Genomic DNA, 25301 nt, shown 5'->3' with positions numbered 1-25301 from the left:
GTCCAAGCTAAGCACAGCTAGGTCCTGTACTAAGCTTTGATATGGACTAGACTTTGGCATCGCACAGGATATCTGGACATTGACCTTATTCTGGGCTTGATGAAGACAAGGTTGGATTTTTTCCATTGTGAAACAGTAGAAGATGACCCACTGGGAAACTGGTGGCAGCCTTCTCTTTGCACCAGAGGAAGTCCTTTAATTTGCTTCAACAATGACTCTTACCCCAAAGCCTCAGTTGCCCATACTTGGGTCTCCCAGAATGCTTTCCTTGTGATCCCGTGACAGAACATGTTTTCCATTGGCAAGAATACCACATATCAACTACCAACACAAATAATTTTAGCTGAGTTTTTGTCAAATTTACTCACAATGTCATTTTGCACCTCAGATATAGGAAGATATTTGAAAATATGCAAGAATTCAAAAGTGTAGTCTCAAGTATCACACTTTAGGAAATATTTGGAAATAAAAGAACTACTACCAAACAAAAAATTAACCTAAAACGAGATCTCAAAATGTGACAATGAAGAGAAAATGACACACTAGGATATTAGCAATTATGAACCTTGATATAAATATATTGATAAAGACACATCATGTTTTTATGTAAATAAATACATTTATATATAATATATATTTGTAATTTATTATATATGTGTGTATATAACTGTGAAAATAAAAAAAATGAAGACCTACTTTGAAAATTCCCCAAGTAAACAAAATCAGTTCAGTCACACAGTAAACCTTAATTTAGCTGATTTGACAAGACTAACTTGACCTGTGTCATTTCTTGTTTATGCCCCTGAAAATCAACAGTAGAACTTAAACTGTTCTACATTTGATATGAGGTAACCACTGTCCAATTCCCTATGTTTTAAGAAACTTCTAACATTGTAACCAATCCACAGCGAAGACTAAATAAAATAGTGACTGCTTTCTTGCTTTATAAGCTACTTTATACAATATACTACTGGTCTTCATTCTATGTTTTGGTTTGAGTGCCCCTGGTTTGCAACTGTGTTTTTGGTGTGGCATATATACTCTTTTAGGAGTTACTACTTTGGTAATTAATTGGTTTATTTTTGTTATTTATTTCTGAACTTTTGACTTTATATATCTATAACATGTACAATATATATTACATAATGCACTTTTAATGAATGCATGTATATCTTCTGGTGTTTGTTTGAGTACTACATAAGATTCATAGAAGGATCATTCTAATAATAACTATAGTACCTCAGCAAAAGATAAAGGCAAGTATAAAACATAACAGAAGTTCAAACTTTTTATAAGCTCTGTGTGAAAAGGAGGAAAAAAGGAGAGTTTTAAAATAATCTAAATGTCATTATTCTTTAGAGAAAGAAAATAAAGAATGAGATTATGTGGCAGCATAAACAGTGAAGAAACAATTATCTTGTAAAAAATAAGAGTAAAATCACCTGATAAAGTGAGAAGAATGGTAACACAAATGGGACAGAAATTATGGTAAAAAAAATTCCAAATTAACGCGAATTGGGAAAGTAACACTATTAGGAAACTCAGAGAGTTTGCATAGCTGCGTGAAGGAAGCCCTGGTCTAATCTAGGTGCTAGAGTGACGTATTTATTGGGCTTCACGTTGTCCCACTTTGCAGATCCTGTGCTTTGCAAAAATGGAAGGCTTTTGGCAACCCTGTGTTGAGCAGTCATCATGCCATTTTCCCAACAGCATTTGCTCACTTTGCGTCTCAGTGTCACATTTTGGCAATTCTTGAAATATTCCAAGCTTTGTCATTGTTATTAATTTGTTATGATGATCTGTGTGATCAGTGATAGTTGATGTTACTATTGTAATTGTTTTGGGGCACCACAACCCATTGCCCATATAAGACAATGAATTTAAACAATACATGTGTGTATTCTGAGTGTTCCACCGGCTGGACATTTTCTCACCTCTCTCCTTCTTTTCAAGCCTCCCTATTCCTGGAAACACAATAATGTTGAAATTAAGGCAGTTAATAACCCTGCAATGGCCACTAAAGTTTCAAGTGAAAGAAAAGTCACAATCTCTCACTTTAATTCAAAAGCTAGAAATGTTTAAGCTTAGTGCGAAAGGAATGTTGAAGCCAGGTAGATGGAAAGTGAGGTCTCTTGTGACAAGTTGTAAATGCAAAGGGAAAGTTCCTGAAAAATTAAAAGTCCTACTGCAGTGAATAGAAGATTGATAAGAAAGTAAACAACCTATCCTGATATGGAGAAAATTTTAGTGGTCTGGATAGAAGAACAAGCCAGTCACTATATTTCTTTAAGCTAATGTCTAGTCTAGAGTAAAGCACTGATTTTTTTTTAGTTTTGTGAAGGTTGAGAGAGGTGAGAAAGCTAGTGGGGGTTGGTTCATAAGGTATAAGGAAATAAATCATCTCCTTAGCATAAAGGAGCAAGGTGAAGCTGCTGGTGCTAATGTGGAAACTGCAGCAGGTTATCCCGCAGATCCAGCTAAGATAATTAATTAAAGTGGCTACACTAAACAATAGATGTCTCAATGTAGATGAAACAGCCTTATAATGACAGAAGATGTCGTTTAGTACTTTAATAGCTAAAGAGGAGCCAATATCTGGTTTCAAAGGTCCAAAGGTCATACTGACTCTCTTGCTATGAGCTAAAACAGCTGATGACTTTATTTTTTTAAGATTTTTTAAAAATTTATTTTAGAGAGGGGAAGAGAGAGAGAAAGAGAGATAGAGAAACATCAGTGTGTGGTTGTCTCTCACATGCCCCCTATAGAGGGACCTGGCCCACAACCCAGGCATGTGGCCCTGACTGGGAAACTGAACCAAAGATCCTTTGATTCTCAGGCCCGCACTCAATCCACTGAGCCCGACTAGCCAGGGCAACTGGTGACTGAAGCCAGTGCTCATTTACCATTCTGAAAATCCTAGAGCTCTTAGGAATTATGCTAAATGTAAGCCTGAAGGATAGCACATCTGTTTATACTGTGGTTACTAAATATGGACAATTTCAACTTTCAAGTCTTATTATTTAAGAAATATATTTTATTATAAATGCCATAGATAGTCATTCCTGTGATGGTTCTAGGCAAAGTAAACTGAAAACCTTCTGGAAAGGATTCAGCTCTCTATATGCCATGAAGAACATTTATGATTCATGGGAGGACATAAAAGATCCACATTAATAGCAGTTTGAAATATTTAAGACTTTAGTGGAGAAAGAACTGCAGATATCGGGGAAACAGCAAGAGAACCAGAATTAGAAATGAAGCTAGATGTGATGCAATTTGCTGAAATCTCAAGACAAAACTTTTTTTCTTTAACAGATGAGGAATTGCTTCTTATAGATGAGCAAAGAAAGTGGTTTGATTCACTAGAAGAAAAAGACTGTCATGGTGGATTAAGATCTAACAGATATGTTATAGTTAGAAAAAACACTCTCAAAACAGAGTGATTTTTTGAAAGTTAAAAATAAACAATCAGTAAAGAAACAAAAAAGCATATTCAGAATAATGGCATGTGAAATAAAAATATTAAGGTAAAGTAAACTAAGATTGTAAATCAATAAAATAGATAGAGACATTCTATATTAGCAAAATGCTGTCTGGACCTAGATTTGGACATTATACCTCTATTTGTATAAACCACAGTAGTGTCCAGATGCATTGAAAATGACTAGTAGAATTAGAGGAAGAGTTTAAAATAATATATATGTCAAATATTTATTGAGTAATGCAATCAATAAATTTGCTTTAATAGCTGGTTAAAAAAACCCTTAGCCCTTTGTAATTACAAGGATATACATAATTTTTTTTTGTAATTGCAAGGATATACATAAATGTCCAAAAAACATTTACCTCATTCTTCCTTCCACTGGCATTTTTTCACTTTAAGTAGCATTTCTAACAGTTTTTAAAATGTTCAGAAGACTTAGTTTATATTTGGAAAAAAGTGTCCTGTGCTTAAATTAGTTTCAAGAAATTTTGTACATATTTTGTATTCCATCTTGAAAATATCATTTGTGTGTGTACATTATATGACTTTATATATTCAAGTTTTGAAGATACATGTAAGTAGGTGTTCTTTCTTCTTTTATAATGATTGTGAAGACATACTTACTCTCTCTTATGTCCATCCCCTTTGTCAGAATCTTTGAATTCTTTTTTCTTTGGGCTGCTATTACTCATCAGCCTTATGACCTAAGAGCTAGTAAGTTCATGTTTATCAATAAAAATCTGTTATCCATTGCATAACTAATTCTATTTGAACAGTGGAAACTCTTTATGCAATAGAGAGAAGGTTCATATAACTTCACTATTTAAATATAGTATATAATATGTTTGAGGGTATTTTAAAGAAAATAGATCATCTCAAGCAGCTGATGCATCCGACACCATTTTCAACATTCGTCATTTTTCACTTAACTCTAATAAATGTTAAGAATTTGCAAAAAATTGAAAAAAAATAAGTTATTTAATCCTTAGTGTTTTTCTTCATCATTTTCATTATTACTACATAACAGCTGTGATTATGACAGGTGTTTGGAAAGGTATTGTTAAAGATCCAGCAAGTTTATGCTCCAATTAATTGCTATTGAAAAATACTACAAAGAACAGGTGTAGAAAAATTGTAACAAATGAGTTAGATTCTAAAAATAAAAACAAAAAAGGTTGATGGACTATCAAAATTAGAAAAATTTTCTTTGTTTTCTATCTGATATAACCTCTAATAAAACAATATGTAGTAATTTCAATGCTTAGTATTTGTCAGCTCTGCTACCAAGAGTTTTACATATGTTACCTCCTTTAAGACTCTCTATAGTATTTCAATGTAGTTGTTATTATTATGATCATTTACATGTAAAGGAACTGAGCTTAGAGCTAGAGACAAGGGCAGGATAGAGGATATTGAGTTTCATTTTGAGGGAATATGGGCTACAAGAGAGAAAATTTATTTTTACTGGATGAATCCTGTTCAGGCTGTTTTTAACTGCATCAGCTCCTCTCTGTGGACCTCTGAGATTGGGCCAATTGAAGAGATTTCCCTAGAATTTCAGTTCCAGAAATAACCATCTTGCTCTTCAGCAGTTGATTTGCTTTGCCCCGAGCATGTTCCGCACCATGTAATTCATGGCAGTTTTCAGTTTATGTTAGAGCTTATGATATATAGACACACACTGGCGTGAGTACTGAAGCCTCATACTACTTCTTATTCTTTTTCTCTCTGTTTTTATTTTTATGAAGATTTAATGTCCTTGTTTACATATAACTTATTTGTAAAGTCTATATCCGTTTGAAATGTTCCTCATTTCTGGAATTAGTTCATATAAAAATAAACACCTAAATGTCCAAATGAACCACTGCTCTATGGTTCCCACCTTTCTGTTGGTCAGCATTTGTAAGTGTAATTGCACCTTCCCAGGTCCTAATCTCTTTCTTATAAAAGGATCCTAAGGAAATTATCGATGCAACTGTATTCCCTTCCTATAGTTACTACATTACTTAGTAATTGCAAAGCTGCATTTAAACTCACTATCTGCTTCAAGGTCAGGATTGTAAAGAATGGAAATACCTGTGCACAGGTTGGAGGCTGCGTTTTTGTTATAAATTATTGATGGTCTTTCTGCACCAGTAAAATGCTATATTACAATATCATATTATTAGCAGATGCATTATATAATTTGTAAACTTGTAAATAAATTCTATTTTTTTCAATTAAATGTTAATACATAAGTATTTGTTTTTCCTTCTCTAGATCACTGTTTGTTTGTTTTTTTTCCTGGATTCAAGAAATATAAAGACTTTACTGGTGGGATTTGCCTGAATAATTAAAGAGGAGTTGCCCCATGTGTCTGACGGTGTTGTGCCTTCTGAATGCATCGTTTCATTCTGTCCATCTTGTCATGGAGTCAAAGAATGGCTCTTCAATGAACTAAGTGCAGTCAAATGGCCTTACAAGTGAACGTCCTTTACAAGGAGAACCTCAGGTTAGGCTATAACTTTTCCTCCTTGTTAAATTTACCTGACAGGGCAGGAAATAACCGCTCCAAAGAGCTGTAGCCGGCAGCACTTGACATTCACGGCCACGCTTCCTCTTCATGTCCCGGAGGCAGTCAGGTTCCTCTAATCAGAGATCTTCGGGTTTCTTTTGTTCTGAACTGTAAGAAATAGTAAAGTGGGTATTTCGTAAACAGACACATACAATAAGAATGATGACTAGTGACATTAGGAAATGCTTCATATAGTAAGTAATAGTAACCAAAAATGACACTTCAGCTTATCTTAAAGGCAATGTTGGCTTAAACAAAAGAAACTAAAAGCAATGAGACTAGTTTCTACTTCACATCAGTGCTTTAAGTTTAAAAGGATGAAATAACCTAATTTTTAAATTTTAATAATCAATTTTAATAAAAGTTATTGTAATTATTTAATTTTTGTTATTGCTATTTGATTTTTTTAAAATTTGAAAATATGATTCTCAAATAAATCGAGAATGAATATATGTCATAGATTTTATTCAACTCATTAACTAACGAAGTGGCCAGTGATATGGGAAGGCTAATTCCAAAAACATTTGAGGAATATGTGTTTGTATAGTCTATTTGGAAAGACATTTAAGTACAATATTAGAATAAGATTACTAGATTAGCTATAACACTGGTTCATATCTTAAAAGGCAATAAAATCACGAGTTAGCTATAACACTGGTTCATATCTTAAAAGGCAATAAAATCATGAGTTTGGTGATATCTTTTCTAATGGGCAAACAGCTACATGTAAGCCCATAATTCTCCAATGTCTGAGCACCCATCAGTTAGCGTGAAAATACCTGCCCTTCTAGATTATCAAGTGATTCTTGGATGGCCTTATTAATAGTGCAACATGACATTGAAGGAAGACCCAAATAGCATCCTCCTGTTTATTTTCCAGGTTCAGATCATGTCTTTCCTAATAGATAGCTTTATTAGCTATGGATCATCTGAATGCCCCTCAAAAGTCTACTTTAATTATGGACATTTTCAAGACATTTGAAGATGATTCATAAAGAAAAAGTTTACTTAATAAAGACCAATAAGTTAGTATGTCTGCCTAGATATTAAAATTGCTATAGGTAGCATCTTCCAATCACTTTCAAATTTGTAAAATATTATGAGTTTTATATATTTCAGGGGATATAATTCAAATCTCAAGAAGTAAACAACATTTTGAAGTAATGATAAAAATGTCTTGTAAAAGTCTTGAATATGTCCTCATATAGTAAAAATGGGAAATATATCATGGATTATGATTGACCAAGTTGCTTTTATACATTTTATTTCTCGAGTAATATTTCTGTCCTTATACTTTTTATAAAAAACTACTTTTTCCTATGACACTTGTATTATAATTATAAAATTTTATGAAAATATATACAGGCAATAAAATCATAGTAACTGGGTTTATTCTGTTCTTCCAGAAATTAATATTCTAATTAATATATGTTTTTATTGGCAAAGTACAATTACAATGACCTTGCAATAATGCTGTCCTGGTTATTTACATAGAAGAGAGGTGCATTGTGTAAAGCAGTATATAAGCATAATATATTATTACTTTTTAAAAATTATTTTCCCAATAAAATATTTTTATTATAAAGTGTTTTCCAATTTTACTTTTAAAGACTATCATAAATCTTGGAAACTTCCATTTTGCATAAGGGGCAGTGTTAGAGTGAATTCTGGATTTTGTTTTTCTCAAACTGGTTTAAAAGGATCAAAAAAATGCCACATTTAATTCATCAACATACACTGACCTGCATTTTCTCTTTATTTTGATTGTGTTAGTCACTCGAATTAACTAAAATTTTTAGGATAGAGTTTAATAAACATTAGTACCAATTTGTTTAACTGGGCAAAGTTCATTTCAGTTTAGAAAATCAAACCAATACTACTTTGACATTTAATAAATGATTGTTGCTTAAGAGGCAAAGATTTTTGGAATATGTAACTAACTCTTTGCTGGAGAGAAATCTTTTTTCTCTTAACAGTGCTGTCATTGATTTCCTTAAACATGGAAGAAGTTATAAACTATTTTCTTATAGCTTTTTAGATAAGCTATAAGAGGTATGTATCAAATTAATATTAAGAGATGTTATATTGAGCTGCTTTCTTCATAATATTAGTAAAATAATAACCACAGTAATAACAGCAATACAGTGCACATTTTATGTCAAAGATTAAGCTATATGTGTTATATAGATTCTTCTATGCCCCACGATGATATCTCAAGTGGGTATGAATGTCAACATTTTCAGGAGAAATGGAACATCAAGTAGGTTAAATAACTTGTGAAAGCACCCCGCCGATAAATAGTTCATCTAAGAAATAAAATCTCAATTTGTTTAACTCTGAAACCTATGTTGTTTTTACTAAATCACAAATAAAAATTAAAATACACATCTGTACTCAGAAAGAAGATCTCTTTTTCTATCATAATAATGTATGCAGTGGCTATGTGATCCAACTCTTAATTGGCAAATTCAGTCTTCTATAAATTATATTTCCATTAATATTTGGAGTAAAAGCAAATTGAGTTTTTTATCTGCTAGAACTAAGAATTTTCAAAAGTATTGTTCCATAAACTTTACATCATTCTGTGGAATACGTTTGTATATTCTTTTCATTTTTTACATATAAGCATAAGAATTTGGGATTTGGGGCAGAGCTATTACTGTGTCAGTCATTTACATGAGTTTTGGGTGATCATTATTTCCCTCTAAAAGAAGTATCAGAGAAAGAGCTCTCCTATTTAGTAAGAAAAATTGTAGACATAAAAAAACTAACTTGACTTTAGCCTCAGGGTTTTCCAAATTCTATTTCAGATATAAAAATTAAGTGAGCATGATTCTTCCTTGCCTGTATTCAGAATATAACCAAAGAACCTACATCAAAGAGAGTTTTCCATAAAGTATTGTGTAGATCAGAGAGCAAATTTCCACATTAAAGACAAAAAAGGCATATGTATGCCCAAATGGGCTTTTACTGTTTATACATTTCCAATATTTACTTCTACTAATAAACTAAAGAAAAGTTGCTCCAAAGATAAGAAAATTAGCTGAGGGCTCCTTGTCAAAATGTGCCTGAGTTAGTGTTTTGAATTGTGATTTACACTGGAGATGTAAGGTGACCTGCAGTATGTATTTCATGCTCTAATTACTCCTGCCTCTACATTGTCAGTTAATATGATATTGAACTTAAAAGGACCTACTTCAAAATATACCTGTAATGGAGCCTGGACTGATGGGAGTGGGATTTGTAATATAGCTTTGAAAAGTTTGACACTAAAATGAATGAGGCATCTTTCTAAAAAAAAAAAAGAGAAGTAAACTAGATGTGAATTCAAAAGAAATGGAGAAAGTAATATGCAAGGGAAAATTAATTGGAATTTAAATCTACAGTGCTCAGTAGAATGGGCACTGAATGTTTGGGTAAGGAAAAAAATAAACTCACTGCCCTAATTAATAGTTCTGTTCTCTGAGAAAAAGTTACCCAATGTAGTAAGAAGGGTAAGCATGCAAAAATTCACCAAACTCTTCATTTCTTCTCTAAGAAGATAAGATTCCCCTCCATTTGTCACTTTTTCACTCTTATTGAAGCATTCTTGAAAAAAATAAGCTGAATGAAGACATAAAAGTTCTAGACATCAAAACTCACCTGCTTTATGATCAGAGATAAAGTAGAGACTGACCTGTAACTTGCTTTCTCTAACTAGTTGTGTCAGAGGTGATGGAGAGTGAGTTAAAAGACTTCAAGAGGCCTTTTGGATTTCTGCTTTCTCTTGTCTCTTCATGATCTACTGAGACTATGTCTAGGTTAGGCTATTAGAAAGATGAGAGACCACACTTGGGAGAGTGGGGCCACCTGGGGGCAGCTGACAAACACTCCACCCCAAATGCGGGAGAGTTCAGCCACAATCAGCACAGCCACCTTCCTGAACCGCTGATACAATACAGAGCCAGCCAGGACTCAAAGCCTAAGACATGAATTCTTGACCAAGTGATGTTTAGGGGGATAGTATCAGGTAAAGAGGAGTAAAGGAAGCAAGGTACAGCTAGGGAATAAAGATAAGCTGGTTATCAACTGGAGACTATCTTCACTCTCACCCAAAGGGGAAGACTGAAGCACAGAGTTAATCCACACTGAGGAAATGGGACATTTCCTGCCCTAGTGTTAATGGGTCCTTGGTAGAGGTCATTTCTCTAAGGGAGATGGGTCTTCAGGCTGCAGAGTAGACAGAAGGCTCCTACTTAGCCAAGGGATAGTCACCATCGAAGGCACAGGTGTACAGCTGCTGGGGACTGAGCACATGGGCCATCAAAGAGAATTGTGTTGGGGAACCAACAATGTCTGCTACATTGTTTTTACTGAGTAAAGAAGGGGTAACTAACCAGCACAATAGCCATAATGTTTTAATGATCTCCTAGGCACTGCTAAAGCTACTTCCACACTTAATATTAAAGTAAGGAGGTTAGTTTTTAATGTAGATAACAAGAAGCTAACAGAAATTTGTCTTCAGATTTTTCAGAGGAATCATGTGATCAAATTATTTTCTGGAAGTAAGATTTGGCAGATACTGTAATGGGATGATTCAGATGATAGAGCAAACAGTGAGGAGATAGATTGTGGTGATAGTAGATTACCATGCAGAGATGCTGAATTAATCTGCTGTAAGTGGGTTGCATGGTATCCTATTCTGCTCAAGCTGCTATAACAAAATACCATAGACTGGGTGGCTGAAACAGCAGGCATGTGGGAGACTGGCAAATCCAAGATCAATCTGCTGGCCATTTAGGTTCCTGGGGAGAGCCCTCTTCTTGGATTGCTGCCTTCTCACGGTCTTCACATGACAGAGATAGCAATATGTTTCTTTCTCTTTGTATAAAGCCACTGACTCCATCATACAGGCCCCACCCTCATGATTTCATATAAACCTAATTGCCTCTCAAAGGCCTTGTCAGTGAGAATTCAGACACATTAGGGCTTAGGGCTCAAGCATGACTTCCGTGGGAAATGCAATCCAGTCTGCAGAAGATGGCAATCAAATTGATATAAAAGGTTAGGGAGATGCATTTATTAAAGCAAAATCACAGTTTAACATTAAAAAATCTTTCTAGATAGAAATGTAATAATGAATAGAAGGATTCCAGAAGAGATCAATTTGAGAGGAAAGATTATGAGGAGCTGTGTGGAATTTCTGAGTCTGAGCTCTGTGATATTCAAGTAGCGATATATTATAGGCAGATGAAACATGGTTTTAAAGCTTGGATGAGATTATGATGTTGGAGATAGAAATAATACACTCATAAGATTTTTTTTCAATTTAGGATGATCATTTTGAAAAGATGAGGATCAAGCACAGGGGTCTTTAAAAAGTATGCAGCACTGGAAGATAAAGAGAATAACATTTTTCATAAAAAGTCTTTTATATGTGCTAAATTGTAAATAAATAAGTCAAGTGGATGATCTTTTTAATTTTTATAAAAACTGTTAGAAAAGGTCTAATATTTTCATATCAAATTGGGAAAAAGGATCAGGGGTATTAATTATTTGTCCAAGTTCATAGAAGTATGAATTGAGTGAGTCAGGATTTGAACACAAGCCATCTGGCCCCAAAGCCTATGTAATTTCTGTGAGGAAAAACTCATAAATGTATTTCTACATTGACAGATACGCATCTACAATGCTATTCTTTATATTTCTCTTCTAACAAAGGGGGGGCCAAAAACCAGAATTTATTTATAAAAATGTGTATTGGTTCTCCTGTGTTTAAACTTCAGTCACCTTCAAAGTACTCTCCATTTGATGTACTACAGCTATTGAGACATTTTTTCCACTGCTCAAAACAGTTTTTGAACTTGTTTATTGTTGTGCCTTTTAGTGCCTCTGACATTTTTTGTTTCACCTCTTCCACATCAGCAAAGCATTCGCCTTTGGGGACTTTTTTTTTTTTTTTTAATCTGGGAAACAAACAAAAAAAAGTTGCTTGGGGCAAAATCAGGTGACTAGAAAAGGTGGAGAATGGGGGTCATGTCATTTTTGGTCAGAAACTGCTGAATGCTGGGTGTGGTGTGGGTTGGCGTGCTCTTCAATTAGCTATCGTGAAATAGGCAAACCTGTGGAGTATTCAAAAACAGCCACTGAACAGCTCTAGCTGGTACACTGATACAGATGGGATCCTAGAACACTCACCTGGAGGAGGGAGCCTGTACTGCAAGGGGCAGGCTCTCCAGAAAATAATTCCATTTTTGGGGGGGGCCCTCATATGCCTATACGATAATTTATTTAATCACTTTACTATTATTGGACTTTACTTTTTATCATTGTAAAAATATGAAAAGTTTTGATTGGCAATTTGTGGGTCATAAACATTTCTCTGATAAACACATCCTTTTAATGTTCCCACTTATCTGATTATTTCCACAAAATATATGACAGGGGATAGAATTGCAATGACAAAGGGTGATAACTTTATCTTTTAATTAATTTATTGATTATGCTATTACAGTTGTCCCATTCCCCCCTTTATTCCCCTTTGCCCTGCACCCCCACTCCCACCCACATCCCCCCCTTAGTTCATGTCCATAGGTCATAGATTTAAATTCTTTGGCTTCTTCACTTCCTATGCTATTAACCTCCCCCATCTATTTTGTACCTAGCATTTATGTTTCTTTTTTTGTTTTGATTGAGAAAATTTTTATTTTTATTTTTTAAATATATTGTATTGATTATGCTATTACAGCTTATGCTATTACCATTGTTACAAGGTGCAGCCAAGAGGGGGGCCCCAAATAGGGATTTGGAATGGGGTCCAGAACTCAGGGTGTCCAGGAAATATTAAGATGCCCTCACCCCTCCCCCACACAGGTGTGGGCTGGGGGAAGGGACATACGGAGCAGGGCCATTGAGAGCTGTTTTGGATAGCAACAGCTTTGCAGCTAACCTCTGGTGTGGTCATTTAGCATATCTATAACCTTTAACTGGTTACATAGATATGTTAAATATCTGTGGCCATGCTCTGAGCCAGGGGAATGGAAGTAACTTCCCCACCAAGGCTTAACTGGGGGGCAGTTCCCCTGAGTTACAGTGCCTTCATGGGAGCTTGGAGAAGATTGGCTCCATGACATGGGGCCACACCTACCCAGACTCACGATGGCAGCCCAATAAAGCTGGAAGGATATGGGAGTGCTGGCAAGTGTAGCCAATTGTAGGAGGAGTCAGAAATGGGGCTGCAGAGGAGAACTGGCTCCGGGATTTAAACCGAGCTGTGGCAGCCAGTGGAGGGAGAACCATGTGGTTTTGGCAGAGTGGAGACTCCCGCAGCCATTGTGCAGAGAGAACCACGTGGCTGGGGTAGTGTAGAGAACCAGTCAGTGTTTAGCGGAGTGGGAACTCCCTCAGCCCTGTGGGAGAGAATCACCATGTGGCTTTAGCAGAGAATCGCCACTCGGCTTTGGCAGAGTAGTGACCCCCTCTCCTTGCAGCCACTGAGGAGGGAGAACCACATGGCTTTGCCAGAGTGGGGACTCTGCAGCCCTTGTGCAGAGAGGACCACACGACTGGGGCAGTACAGAGAGAATCACGTGGCTTTGCCAGAGTGGGGACCCCCGCAGCTTTAGGAGGGGGAACCACCACCCAGCTTTAACAGAGATGCCGGCAACACAGCTGAGGGTACCAGGAACCGAGGGAGGCCTACCAGCTGAGACAGATTACTGGGAAGAACTGGGGGCTGCCTGAGCCATGGACTTCTATTTCTTTTCCTGAGATATGGTACCCCAGACTGGGCAAAGGGGGAAGGAAGGACTGTGTGTGTTTGTGAGTATTTTAAAGGACTTTGGGATTTTGATGAAGACATTAGGTCACTACTTTAAGTTTGTACAGCATTAAATAAACATTTCCTTTCCTTTTCACGAATCTCTGGCATTGAGAGACCTCTTTCCTCTGGAGGTGGACATAACAAACCTGGGGGATTCCTTTCGGGTAATAGTATATCGTCCCAGGCTCCCCCTTGTTGTTCGGTAACACCATTACCCTCCATCATTCCCCTCCACCCTGCACACCCTCTCCCACCCACATTCCCCACCTTTAGTTCATGTCCATGTGTCGTAAGTTCCTTAGCTTCCACGTTTCCCATACTATTCTTGCCCTCCCCCTATCGATTTTCTACCTACCATCTATGCTACTTATTCTCTGTACCTTTTCCTCTTCTCTCCTCCTCCCACTCCCTTGTTGCTAACCCTCCATGTGATCTCCATTTCTGTGGTTCTGCTACTGTTCTAGTTTGCTTAGTTTCTTTTGGTTTTGTTTTAGGTGTGGTTGTTAATAATTGTGAGTTTGCTGTCATTTTACTATATGTTTTTTTTTAATCTTCTTTTTCTTTGATAAGTCCCTTTAACATTTCATAAAATGAGGGCTTGGTGATGATAAACTCCTTTAACTTGACCTTATCTGAGGAGCACTTTATCTGCCCTTCCATTCTAAATGAAAGCTTTGCTGGATAGAATAATGTTAAGGGTGATAACTTTCAATAAGCCTTTTCTATGCAATGTTAAATGATAGTGAAGGAAGATTATTCAAATTTTCCAGTTCTTTATACAGAATAAGGGATTTCATCAAAACAATCTCATTAACATAATAATGCAGAAGGCAATAAGCCTTCTGCATTATTAATAATGCAGAATAATGCATGGAAAAAGGTTGAGGTATAAATGGAAGTTTGAATGAAAAAAAGCCAAGTTTATTGAAACTAGACTTGATTTACAAACAAATTAATATTGGTTTTTATTTTCATGCCATCTACAAATCCTATAAATTAGATATTGTTATTCTCACCATTTTCAGTAAAAACAGTGAATTTAAGTAATCTTTGCAAGATCACAATTAGGAAATGATGGGGACAGGGTTCAAACTTAGGAACTTTCTTTTGCAGAGGCCACCCTCATAACCTCCAGCACTATCAGCTTTGAGAATGAAAGATGCTAGGAAAGGTTCAGAATGTAGTCTGGCAAATCTCACATATTTGGACAAAAATTATTGGCTAAGGTGGATGAGAAAAAGTAGAAATTCAATTTATAGACAACAAAAGAGAAAAATTTTGGAGAAGTTTCCTGAAGACACAAAGAACTAGTTGGTCAAAAGCATAATGGGTTGGTTAAATTTACAGAAAATGGGGGAAAACGAAATCTGAGTAGGGAGGATGATAGCTTTACAAACATATTACAGGAGAATCAAGGAATATATATGGATTCATAAGTAAGTGATATCAATGTTATTTCATCTTTTTACAACCTGGAAAATTGGAAATCAAGTGTTTTCTTCATAAACTATCTTAGCAATAAATCATTCATTCATTAACCAGGACGATGTCATGTTCCATACTGGTGAGGAACACCAACAGAGCTGAACTAATGCAAAATTAATGAAATATGTACAATTTAAGCAGTGCATTAGGTAGATATTGATTATTAAGCCACTAATTTATGGGCTTAAATTAAATAACTCCACACACAGCACACAACCTCTGTAAATACTCATACATTTAACCTTAAAAATAATAAAATAAATTATAAATTGCCAGGCTAAGAAATTTCTCTCTCAGAGTAAATGGACTAGAAAAATTGCATAAAGATTGTTTTTTTATTATCAAAGGAGAATACTGCTCACTAGTAAAAAATATGTGAAACATATATTTGGTGTAATAAGCTAAACTATAAACATCTAATTCTCTGCTATAAATTCATTTCCAGGTACTGACTATCCCATTTCAAACTATTATCGTCACTTGAAACTACTATCTCTTAACATGTAAAATTATAAAAATTAGGATAAAATTAAAACAAAGTTTAATAATTAAGTCAAAACCCTTCTACTCTTTCTCATGCTATATAAATAACATATTTGTTTTTCTAATTAGCATTTTATTCTTGTTGTAATCTGCATAGAGAAACATGTGTCTTTGACTTCTAAAATCATATTAAATCTAGATGTAACCTTTTATGCTTGCTATAACACAGCGTGTATGCAATAACTAATATTAAAGCGTGTCAAAAGGCATCTTTATTCATGGCCCCTTTTGTCTACCTTTTTAATTACAAATCTATTGAACATGCATTTTTATGTTAGTCAAAACATTTGGAATACTTCTGCTGTGCCTTTGGAGTTAAAAGTTTTTTGATCACAGTTTTTTTTAAGAGAATATTAATATTATATTGTAAGCTGTCGAACATAATGTGATCACATGGTGTGTGCCTGTATTGGTTTTTAAGTGGAATTTTTGATTGTGGAAATTCCTTGTTCCAGCCAAGAAATACTCAAGCCCTGTGGTTTAGATGAGAATGCTTCCTACATGACCCTGAAAACAATGAAATGAACAAAAAACTCTCCGCAATCATAATAGAGACAACCATTTTCTATTTGAAGTGAGATACCAAGAACTTCTTGACAGGAAAGAATAATATCTAAATAAGTCTCATGTTATTTGGACAGTCAAGAATGATGCTTTATTGACTTCCTATTTAAACTGATTCCTGCATTCATCTTAAGTGAAATGGAAAATAAATCTTCATTTGAGAGTAATGACAGATTTGAATGAAATTGGATGATCCTATTTGATATACAATCTGTAAATATATATTTCATTTTCATTTTGATACTGTTTGACTCTATCAATTTATGTACTCTTCTTCTTTGGAGATTTTTCTGTAGCCAAGACTTTACATCTCATATGATTCATTCTCCCACTTGCCGTATTCCTCCAACTTATTGTTCTCACACCTCGATGAAAAATCTTTATTTAAGCTAATATTTCATGTATATTTCACTTTCTAAATTTTATTCATTTGTATTATCAGGTCAAGTTCTTATATTACTAAAATTTTAGAATTGTTTTAATCAACTTGTTCATCCTAGCACCAACTATAAACTTGAGAGATTCACATAACTGTTCTCTCCTTCCCCAGAGGCTCACAACATTTCAAAAAAATTTAAATATATGATCTGTCCAGATAAAGTACAGCCATTATTAATTTAATGAGAATGATTTGTGCAACATTGCTGTAACCTGGCAGCCAAGGAGAGTTTACTGGAATGTGAACGTGTGAACAATGACGACTTCACTGTACTAGTCAGTGGGGGCAGAAGACATCATTGAGTGAACATGTGTACTGTGTGGTTGTCATATTCAAAATGTCTGGGAGAGCAGAACAACAAATCTGCATCCAATTTTGTGTTCAGCTTGAACATTCCTCCATGGAAACTATTCAGATGATTCAGAAGGTTTTCAGGGATGATGCAATGATTGCAACACACATAAAAATGCGGCACAAAGATGGTCAAGAATCTGTTGAAAGTGATCCATGTTCTGGTGTTCTGGAAGGCCTTCAACAAGCAGAACACCTGAGAATGTTGAACATGTACGGGCTGCAATCAACAAAGATCAGAGACTGATGGTGTAAAAACAAGAAGCTGATCTGAGGATACCAAAAACTATGTGCCTGGGATGTTGACATAGACTCTTGGCATGAAATACGTCATAGCAAAATTCATTCTGTGGCTTCTATTACCAGAGCAGAAGGAACATTGTGCTGCAGTTGTTAATGACTTGATTCAAACCACTACCAACGAACCAGGTTTTCTCAAGAAGGTCATAAGCGGAGATGAACTGTGGTTCTACAGCTATGATTTGGAAACAAAAGTCCAGGCATTCTAATGGAAGTTACTTGGTTCTCCATGCCAGGAGAAGGCATGGCAAAATCACAGCAAAAGCAAGACCATATTTTGAACAGTGGAAGACATGATGGAGAACTGTGTGAGGCCCCAAGGTGCCTACTTTGAAGGGGACTGAGGTGCCATTGTCCTATGTGCGTTGTTTCTTGTATTTTTTCTCTTCAATAAATGCTTCTATTTTTCATATCACATGCTGGAAACTTCCTGTACAGACCACACACATACATACATATATATTTGAGTATTTAGTTTTAATTTGTTGATAGGTAAAACATAAAAAAGATAGACTTGGATAAATTAGAAATTGGGACCATTTTCATAGGAATATAAGCAAAGAAATAAAAGAAACAAGTCACAAATGAAAGAAACATTGAGTCACATAGCAGAAAGCAGACACAAGTGCAAACTAAAAGACGAAAAGTAGAGAGCAGGTAAGTCTGTAAGGCTTCTTGGAAAACTTATAAATAAGGTAGTTTGGACCAAATACTTTATGTTTTAATTTTTTGTGTTGTTGTTCAATTATAGTTGTCCCCATTCTCTCCCATTGCTCTCCCCTACCCACCCCACCCCACATTTAATCCTCAGCCGCCCTCGTTGTCCTTGTCCATGGTCTTTTATACACTTGTTCCTTGACTTGAACCTTCCCCTTCTTACGTGATTATCGGCACATGTGAGGTTGAACTAATTACTGTAACTTGATAATTGTCCCAATTGTTCTTTGTTCCCTTCTCAGTTTTTCTGCCTCCTTTGGGATTAGCTGAATATTTTATAGGATTTCATTTTATATCCTTTGTTAGCTTTTTAACTCTTACCCCTTTTAATTTGATGGTTGCTTTAGTACTAAAGTGAACCTCTTTAATGTATCACGTTCTGCTTTTGAGCGACATACTGCTTTGTATGTAACATGGATGCCACACAACAGTGCATGGAAGTTTTTCCCTCCCAGTGCGAATGCTGCTCCACACTGTCCTTCTCTCTGTGTGTGATGCTTACAAGGTATTTTATTTTTTGCTTTAAACTCTTGATTATCTTTCTGAGAGATTTAAATGGTGAATAAATCTATTTTTTTTTTCACTTAACCACATTCTTGATTTCCAGTGTTATTACTTTGTCTAATTCCACATTACTAACTGGAATCAACTTCTATACATTTTAACATTAGTTCATGTATTTTAATCACAAATTCATGAAGTTTTAATGTAATTTTCAAAAAGTATTTTGCTCCCTTAATTTAAAATATATTCCTTGGGCATAGAATTCAGGGGTGACTAATCTTTTCTATGAATAGTTACAAGATGTTGTGCAACTACTTTCTGGCCTTCATTGTTCCCATGAAAAATTTACGATTATTCTGGCCGCTATTTCCTGTAAGTCATATGTTTTTTTCTGTTTTCAGCTTCTCTGTTTATCATGGTTCTTAACATTTTAAAAATTTTGTAACTGCACTTCATCTCATGTTTCTTTAGCTTAAATTTAACTAAACCTTTTATTTACAGGACTTTATAATTTTTATCAAATTTAGAAAAAAATGGCAACTGTTTGTTGCATTTTTTTGTGTCTTTCTTTTCTATCCTTCAGGGAGACCAGTTATTTGTGTATTAGACTACTTAGATATTACCCCACAATTCACTGTCACATTGTTCATTTTTAAGACTTTTTTCTATCTCATTATTTTAGATAATTCCTGGTGATATTTCATCAAATTCTTTCATCTTTTATTATTCACTATCTAATCTGCTGGTAATCTTAGCTAGTCTAGGTTTTTAAAATCTTAAACCTTGTAATTTTTATATGTAGGATTTTAATTTACCATTTTTATATCTACCATGCATCTAATTAATAGGAAGTATCTTCTACTATCTGAATAATAAATTATATAGTTATAGTAATTGTTATTAGATTGTTGCCAGTATTCTTAACATCATAACATTTTTTAGTTTGTTCCAAGTCTTTAATTTTTTCTCATTATGAATAATATTTCTTGCCTGTTGAATGTCTGATAATTTTTCACTGAACTATAGACACTGATTTTTATTTTATTTAGTGATAGATATTTTATTCTTAAATATATTCTTGAGCTTTATTCACTGTAAAATTAAGTTTCTTGGGAACATTTTGATTCTTCTGAGAATAGCACGCTTTTTGGTACTCTACCTGTTGCCGCATGAATTACGTGATTTTCCACGCTGTGCGGGTTCTTGGCACTGTTCTTTCTAATTCTTCCAGGTCGTTCTTTCTCCAGACTAGGTTGTTTTCCTAACGTGTATTTCCTATCTGTGAATCAGTGGTGGGCCCTTTGCAGTTTTTTGGAGCTGTCCCTTGATTTAACTGTCTGGATTCTGCACAGTAAATTCCAACCTCCTTATTCTTTCCTGAGTTCCAGCTCTGCTTCCTCAATTCAGAAAATCTCCGAGCTCCACTTGGGTGACCTGTCCTCATGCTGTGGCCTAGAAACTCTCTCCAGACAGCAATTTGGGCTAACTGCAAGACTCCTTTCATTTTTCCCCTTAAGGATCATCAAACTTCATTACCAGATGTGCAATGTCTTGAAAACCATTAAGTATTATGTATATTTTTTTCTGGCATTGCATTTATTTCAGGTAGAAGGATAGATCTAATTTCCATTATGCCGTGTTGTCCTGTGAAGAACAACGATTATTTCATTTTTAAAATTGAATTGCATTTGACTGTTTGCTTAATGATACAAACTTGTAATTAGCAGTAACTAAGTCCTAAAAATCTAATGCATGTTATAGTGGATATAGAGAAGTTTTATTTTTAAATTTTTACTTTGGAAACATGTTTTTTATAGACTTATGCAATACAGACACTAGTGAATCTAATGATTTTTTAATTCCCAGTAAATAAATGAGTAGAATGTGCTTTCAAAGTTAAAATGCATTCAATTATGTTTTGAAACAAAAGGCTTTTGTTTTAAAATTATAGAGTTCTTTGTTCCATGACTCAGGTATTAATAGAGTTGCAATAATAACTAACATTATTAGTGTGATTATAATCTTCCTGTGTATTACACTCTGTATTTCCTACTGGGTGATGAAACTTTTGGCTTCCCATGAGATGCAGTTTAACATTCTGGTTTGCTTCATGAAGCCCATTGTTTCTTTTTCTATCAAGAACATGGATGAGTTTTTATTTCCAGGAAGACTTTCTTATCCCAGAGAATGTTTGAGGGTTTGTGTCTTAAGCAAGTTAAAACCACAGATGCTTTTCGAAGATGTCGTCAGCAACTTTTTAGAGACAGGAAGGGAAGGAGAGAAGGAGAGAAACATCAGTGTGTGGTTGCCTATTGGACACCCCCTTTGGAGACCTGGTCTGCAACACAGGCACGTGCCCTGACTGGGAATCAAACCAATGACCCTTTGGTTTGCAGGCCTGTGTTCAATCCACTGAGCTACACCAGCCAGGGCAGCAACTTTTTATCTCAATAAGAATTTGGTTATCCTAGGAGACAGCTCCTCTGATAGCTCTTGCTTTGTACAGCCATATCCATACAGATAAGTCTATAATTTTCTGTTAAAATAATATAATCAAACATTTCTGTGTATATTACCATTTTTTGCAACACCTACAGTTTTCACACTTTATAATACCACAGATATAAAATTTGTAGAGAAATTAAAATACACCATTTTGTGTAATAGTTTAAATGTATATGTTAAAAGGAACAATCTTCCTTCAGAATCTTTCTGAAATTTGGAGGAGGATAATTTCATAGAGAAGAAATCTACAAGTGTGCTTGAAAAAAGTAAGAGAGTTCCCGGCCTCAAATTTGGAGAAATTTGAGATAAGTACAGTACAAATAATTCTTGATGGAAGAAAAGCAAAAAGGAGAAGCCCATAATTTTGCTTCCTATAAGAATAGCAGACGCTGACAGAAACAAAGCTATACCCACTGTTTTGATGAGTTACCACCTGCACATCAGGTTACATTTTTGAACAGAGGAAATAATTCATAGCTTAAATCCTTCCCCCAATGATAAGAAATCTAATGATAACATTAATAATAGTTAACATTCACAACAGACTAATCATGCTGTAAGACCTGTTCAAAATTTTTATGCATATAATCTTATATGGTCCTCAAATAACCCTATGCAATATGAATTATCATTAATATCAAAGTCAGTCTCAATCAACACTTTGATTTCAGTGGATCTTATCAGTAAATGGGCCCTTCTTTATGGGACTCTGCATGTGTGATCCAGATGGCTCAGTAGTAACTGTAGTCTGTTTCCACAGTTGATGACCCCAAGGAGGGGTGATTCTTAGTCTAGAAGTTTCCAGTTCTCTACATGACAGAACTAACCTCTAGGTCATGGGTAAAAGAACAAGAGTCATCCAGTTCCATCTTCTAGACCAGGGACTTCATTTGATTTCAGTTTTGCAGAGCTGCAACTGAGTCTGAAGAGCTGCAGCACCCTAGTAGACAACCAGTTGCTGCTTAGCAGAACCATCCATGAACTAGGCCCAGGCATTTAGGGCAATCTCCACGAGCCAGGGCCCCCAAATGAGTGAACTTTGCTTCAGGAGGTGGAAGGCATGAAGTCCCCATATAACCAAAAGATAGCTGCCAGTTTTTCATGAGAGATCACTGAGGCAAGGCAGCTGTGTTCTTGAATACACCATGTCCATATAGGGGCTCGTATTAATACCTTGTTAGTCACTGAGTCACAGCAGGCCTGCCACAAAATGGAGACACCTGGCCAAGAGTCACAAGGCCTCTATGGTTCAGACACTCATTTTCAGTAAGAGCCTAATAGCAAGCTAATAGATATTTTTCAGGAGAGATGTTCCTGAGAGCTGAGTCAGGGAGATCCCAAGTTCAAAATTCCAAAAAGCACCTCTGGGTGGAGGCTGGTTCTCTTTCTTAGAGGTTCAAATCAACAAAATAAGTCACAGAGACTTTTTTTGTCTCCATACCCAAATGCACAACAGGTACTAGGTACCCTTTTTAGTGGTAGGGTTCTGAAGATACAACAGCTTTTCTTTGATGATTACATGGATAATCATGAATCTACCCACATAGTCTCAATATTTTTCGGTACTTATCAAAGGATTGGTATTTATAAGCTAAGCTTTCTGATGAAACTTATGATATCATTGCAGTTAAGACAATTAATACTCTTGCTTCTGACTTACTAACCAGCAGGGCATCAGCATCTGTATAACGCAAGAATTGGACATTAGATGGTAAAGATCGTCATGATAAATACTGAGCCACCCACTAGATTCAAATGTCAAGAAAATGACTAGTTTCTCTCTACTTACAGCTCTTCCTTGATCAGATTGATTGGCCCTGGTCAGACGAGGACATTCAAGAAACCCATCTATTTCTGCCACACTTGCTGGTGTAGCAGCAACAAAAAGAGTGCAACTAAATGGCAAAAAGGGCCCTGAATACAAGACTATGTTATCTTCCTTTCCCACTGTGAAACTTGCTGAATCGTATCATTTGAATCCAGATATTTCCTTTTAATACCAGTTGTGGTAGAAGGAGACTTGGGCATCTGTATGTAACAGAACTGTAAAGTTTGAATACCTCCTTTCCCCAAAGTATTCCCCAGAATATTCAGCCTTTCTTGTCTTGAAGGAGCTGAGTTAGGAGTAGAGGGAGACAAGAGATCAGGAAACATAGAAAGGGAGGTTTCTATCAGTAAGTCAGTCCCATTTACTTTCTTGTCAAGCAGACAGATGACTCAGGCAGCCACAATTTTTAGTTTACCCAGAGCCCTGTGTACCGACTTTGGAACTCCTTGACTTACTCTCTTTCTTCCCAAGAAGTAGAGAACAAACAAAAGACTCTCTGGGTGGTGTGTTATCATCTTATATTCCACTTCTTAGCATTATTAAAATCTAGCACTGAGATGGTTGTTCTTATCATCCACCACTCCCTGCCCACAGCTTGAGACCATTTGCTACTGGACTGTGGGGAGTATTCTTACAAACCCCAGCCTGGCCACATAAGGCTTATTATTTTTCTCTTTAAACAAGCCAGGCCTTTCTCAGCAACCACCTCCCAATAATCTCCAAAATTCTCAGGAAGCGTCTATGAATTTACCATACTTGCAAGCTAGCAAGTTAGGCTACCGCAATGTTATGAGAGATGTTCCTAAGATACGAGATTCCTGGCTCAGAGACAAACAACTTTATTAATCATGACACTGTGACAGTATGGGTGACAAATTCCATGGGGGGGGTGTTCAGAGATGGGCACAGGTAGGTGCTGTACTAAGGGGGTTCATGCATAACTGAGGAACCTTAAGCTTAGTAAACTCCCAGTTTTATAAATGGGACTTCAAACACACCTACCTAAGCTTTGGTCCAGCATCAGGCATTATCTTTATTACCCTGTCAGGGAATAATTCTACTTTCTGCTCTTCTAATTTACTTGCTTTGAAAACAAAGTTTTATATTGTCTAAGTTTTTTTTTTTTTTTGATGTACAAACATCATTGAAAATGTAGTCTTGAACAAAGGCTGTCACAGACATATGAATATACTATGGAGAATTGCCCACCAAACAACATTTTCCATTCTTTTTTCCCCAGAAAATGTCTTCAGAAAAGGGAAGACAAAACAAGAGAGTCCTCTGGGTAGTATTTAAGACCACCACCATGCCCCACCTCAAGTGGAAAAGCCATACTTTAAAATACCCATGTCTATTGGTGTTACAAGATAACTATTTGTTGATACAAAATGTTTTAACAATAAAAATAAAACTGTAAAATTATTGGTAAGTTCATAAAATGTAGTTTGTGTAAAGATCTGTATTTGATTTTATGCATCTGTTTATACTTCAGGCATTGTGGTCCTGGTAGTTCAAATGCAACCTGTGTCTTATGGTGCGCTGACAAAATAATGAAAGGAAAACATGAAAATCACTAGAGGATTTTGTAAATATTTAATATGATAAACTGTAGGTAAGTTTTAATAAAGGTATTAAAATGAAATTGTTGAAGTGAAACATAGATATCTGATTATTTCATCAATATCACAATATTAGGGGTGGGAATAAAACAGAGAAAAACATTAACATGAATGAGAAAGAAAAACTCTGCTATTTTACTGCATCTGTAAGTCTCCAGAAATTCAGTGAGTGGCAGAGCTAAGAAAGTTTGGCAGAACCTATGTATGGCAATGTTTTAAAAAATTACGCATGCCTTCTCACTCACCACATGTAATGAAAAATGTTAATTATGAAAATTATAATACAACCATGAATGGTATGCAGCCAAACAAAAACTTAAAAGAGAAAAAGGAAAAGGAAAGTAATATTGGCTAATGACTGTGGAGGCACTGACAAGTAAAATATAACATTCAGCTGTGAATGGGCTTCTCCTTGGCTGTGAAAACCTCATTCACTACGACCATCTTTGTCAGGGCTGCTACCACCTTTGCTGTCCTTTGTGAGTAGCGAGGCCTTTTAACATTTGGCGTCTCCAGTGTTTGCTTTATCAAGCATCCCAAAGGCTGACAAAACACAGAACTGTACTTGGACTTTGTAGTCAACAAGCTCCTGAATAGGAAAACATGT

At 35.6% G+C, this 25301-nt stretch overlaps 1 long non-coding RNA gene across 1 annotated transcript; it reads right to left on the bottom strand.

Annotated features, from left to right (window-relative positions):
* Window positions 1-3653: 3653 nt before the first annotated feature.
* On the bottom strand, window positions 3654-17772 carry LOC118498684. The gene is made up of 3 exons (XR_004901153.1): window positions 17623-17772; window positions 15537-15541; window positions 3654-3664 (listed from the first exon to the last, which is right to left on the bottom strand). It is a non-coding gene; the product is annotated as an uncharacterized LOC118498684 (long non-coding RNA).
* Between the last annotated feature and the right edge of the window lie 7529 nt (window positions 17773-25301).

This window comes from Phyllostomus discolor, chromosome 2, assembly GCF_004126475.2.
Source record: "Phyllostomus discolor isolate MPI-MPIP mPhyDis1 chromosome 2, mPhyDis1.pri.v3, whole genome shotgun sequence".
Lineage (NCBI taxonomy): Eukaryota > Metazoa > Chordata > Mammalia > Chiroptera > Phyllostomidae > Phyllostomus > Phyllostomus discolor.
This window is presented reverse-complemented; position numbering and strand designations above follow the sequence as displayed.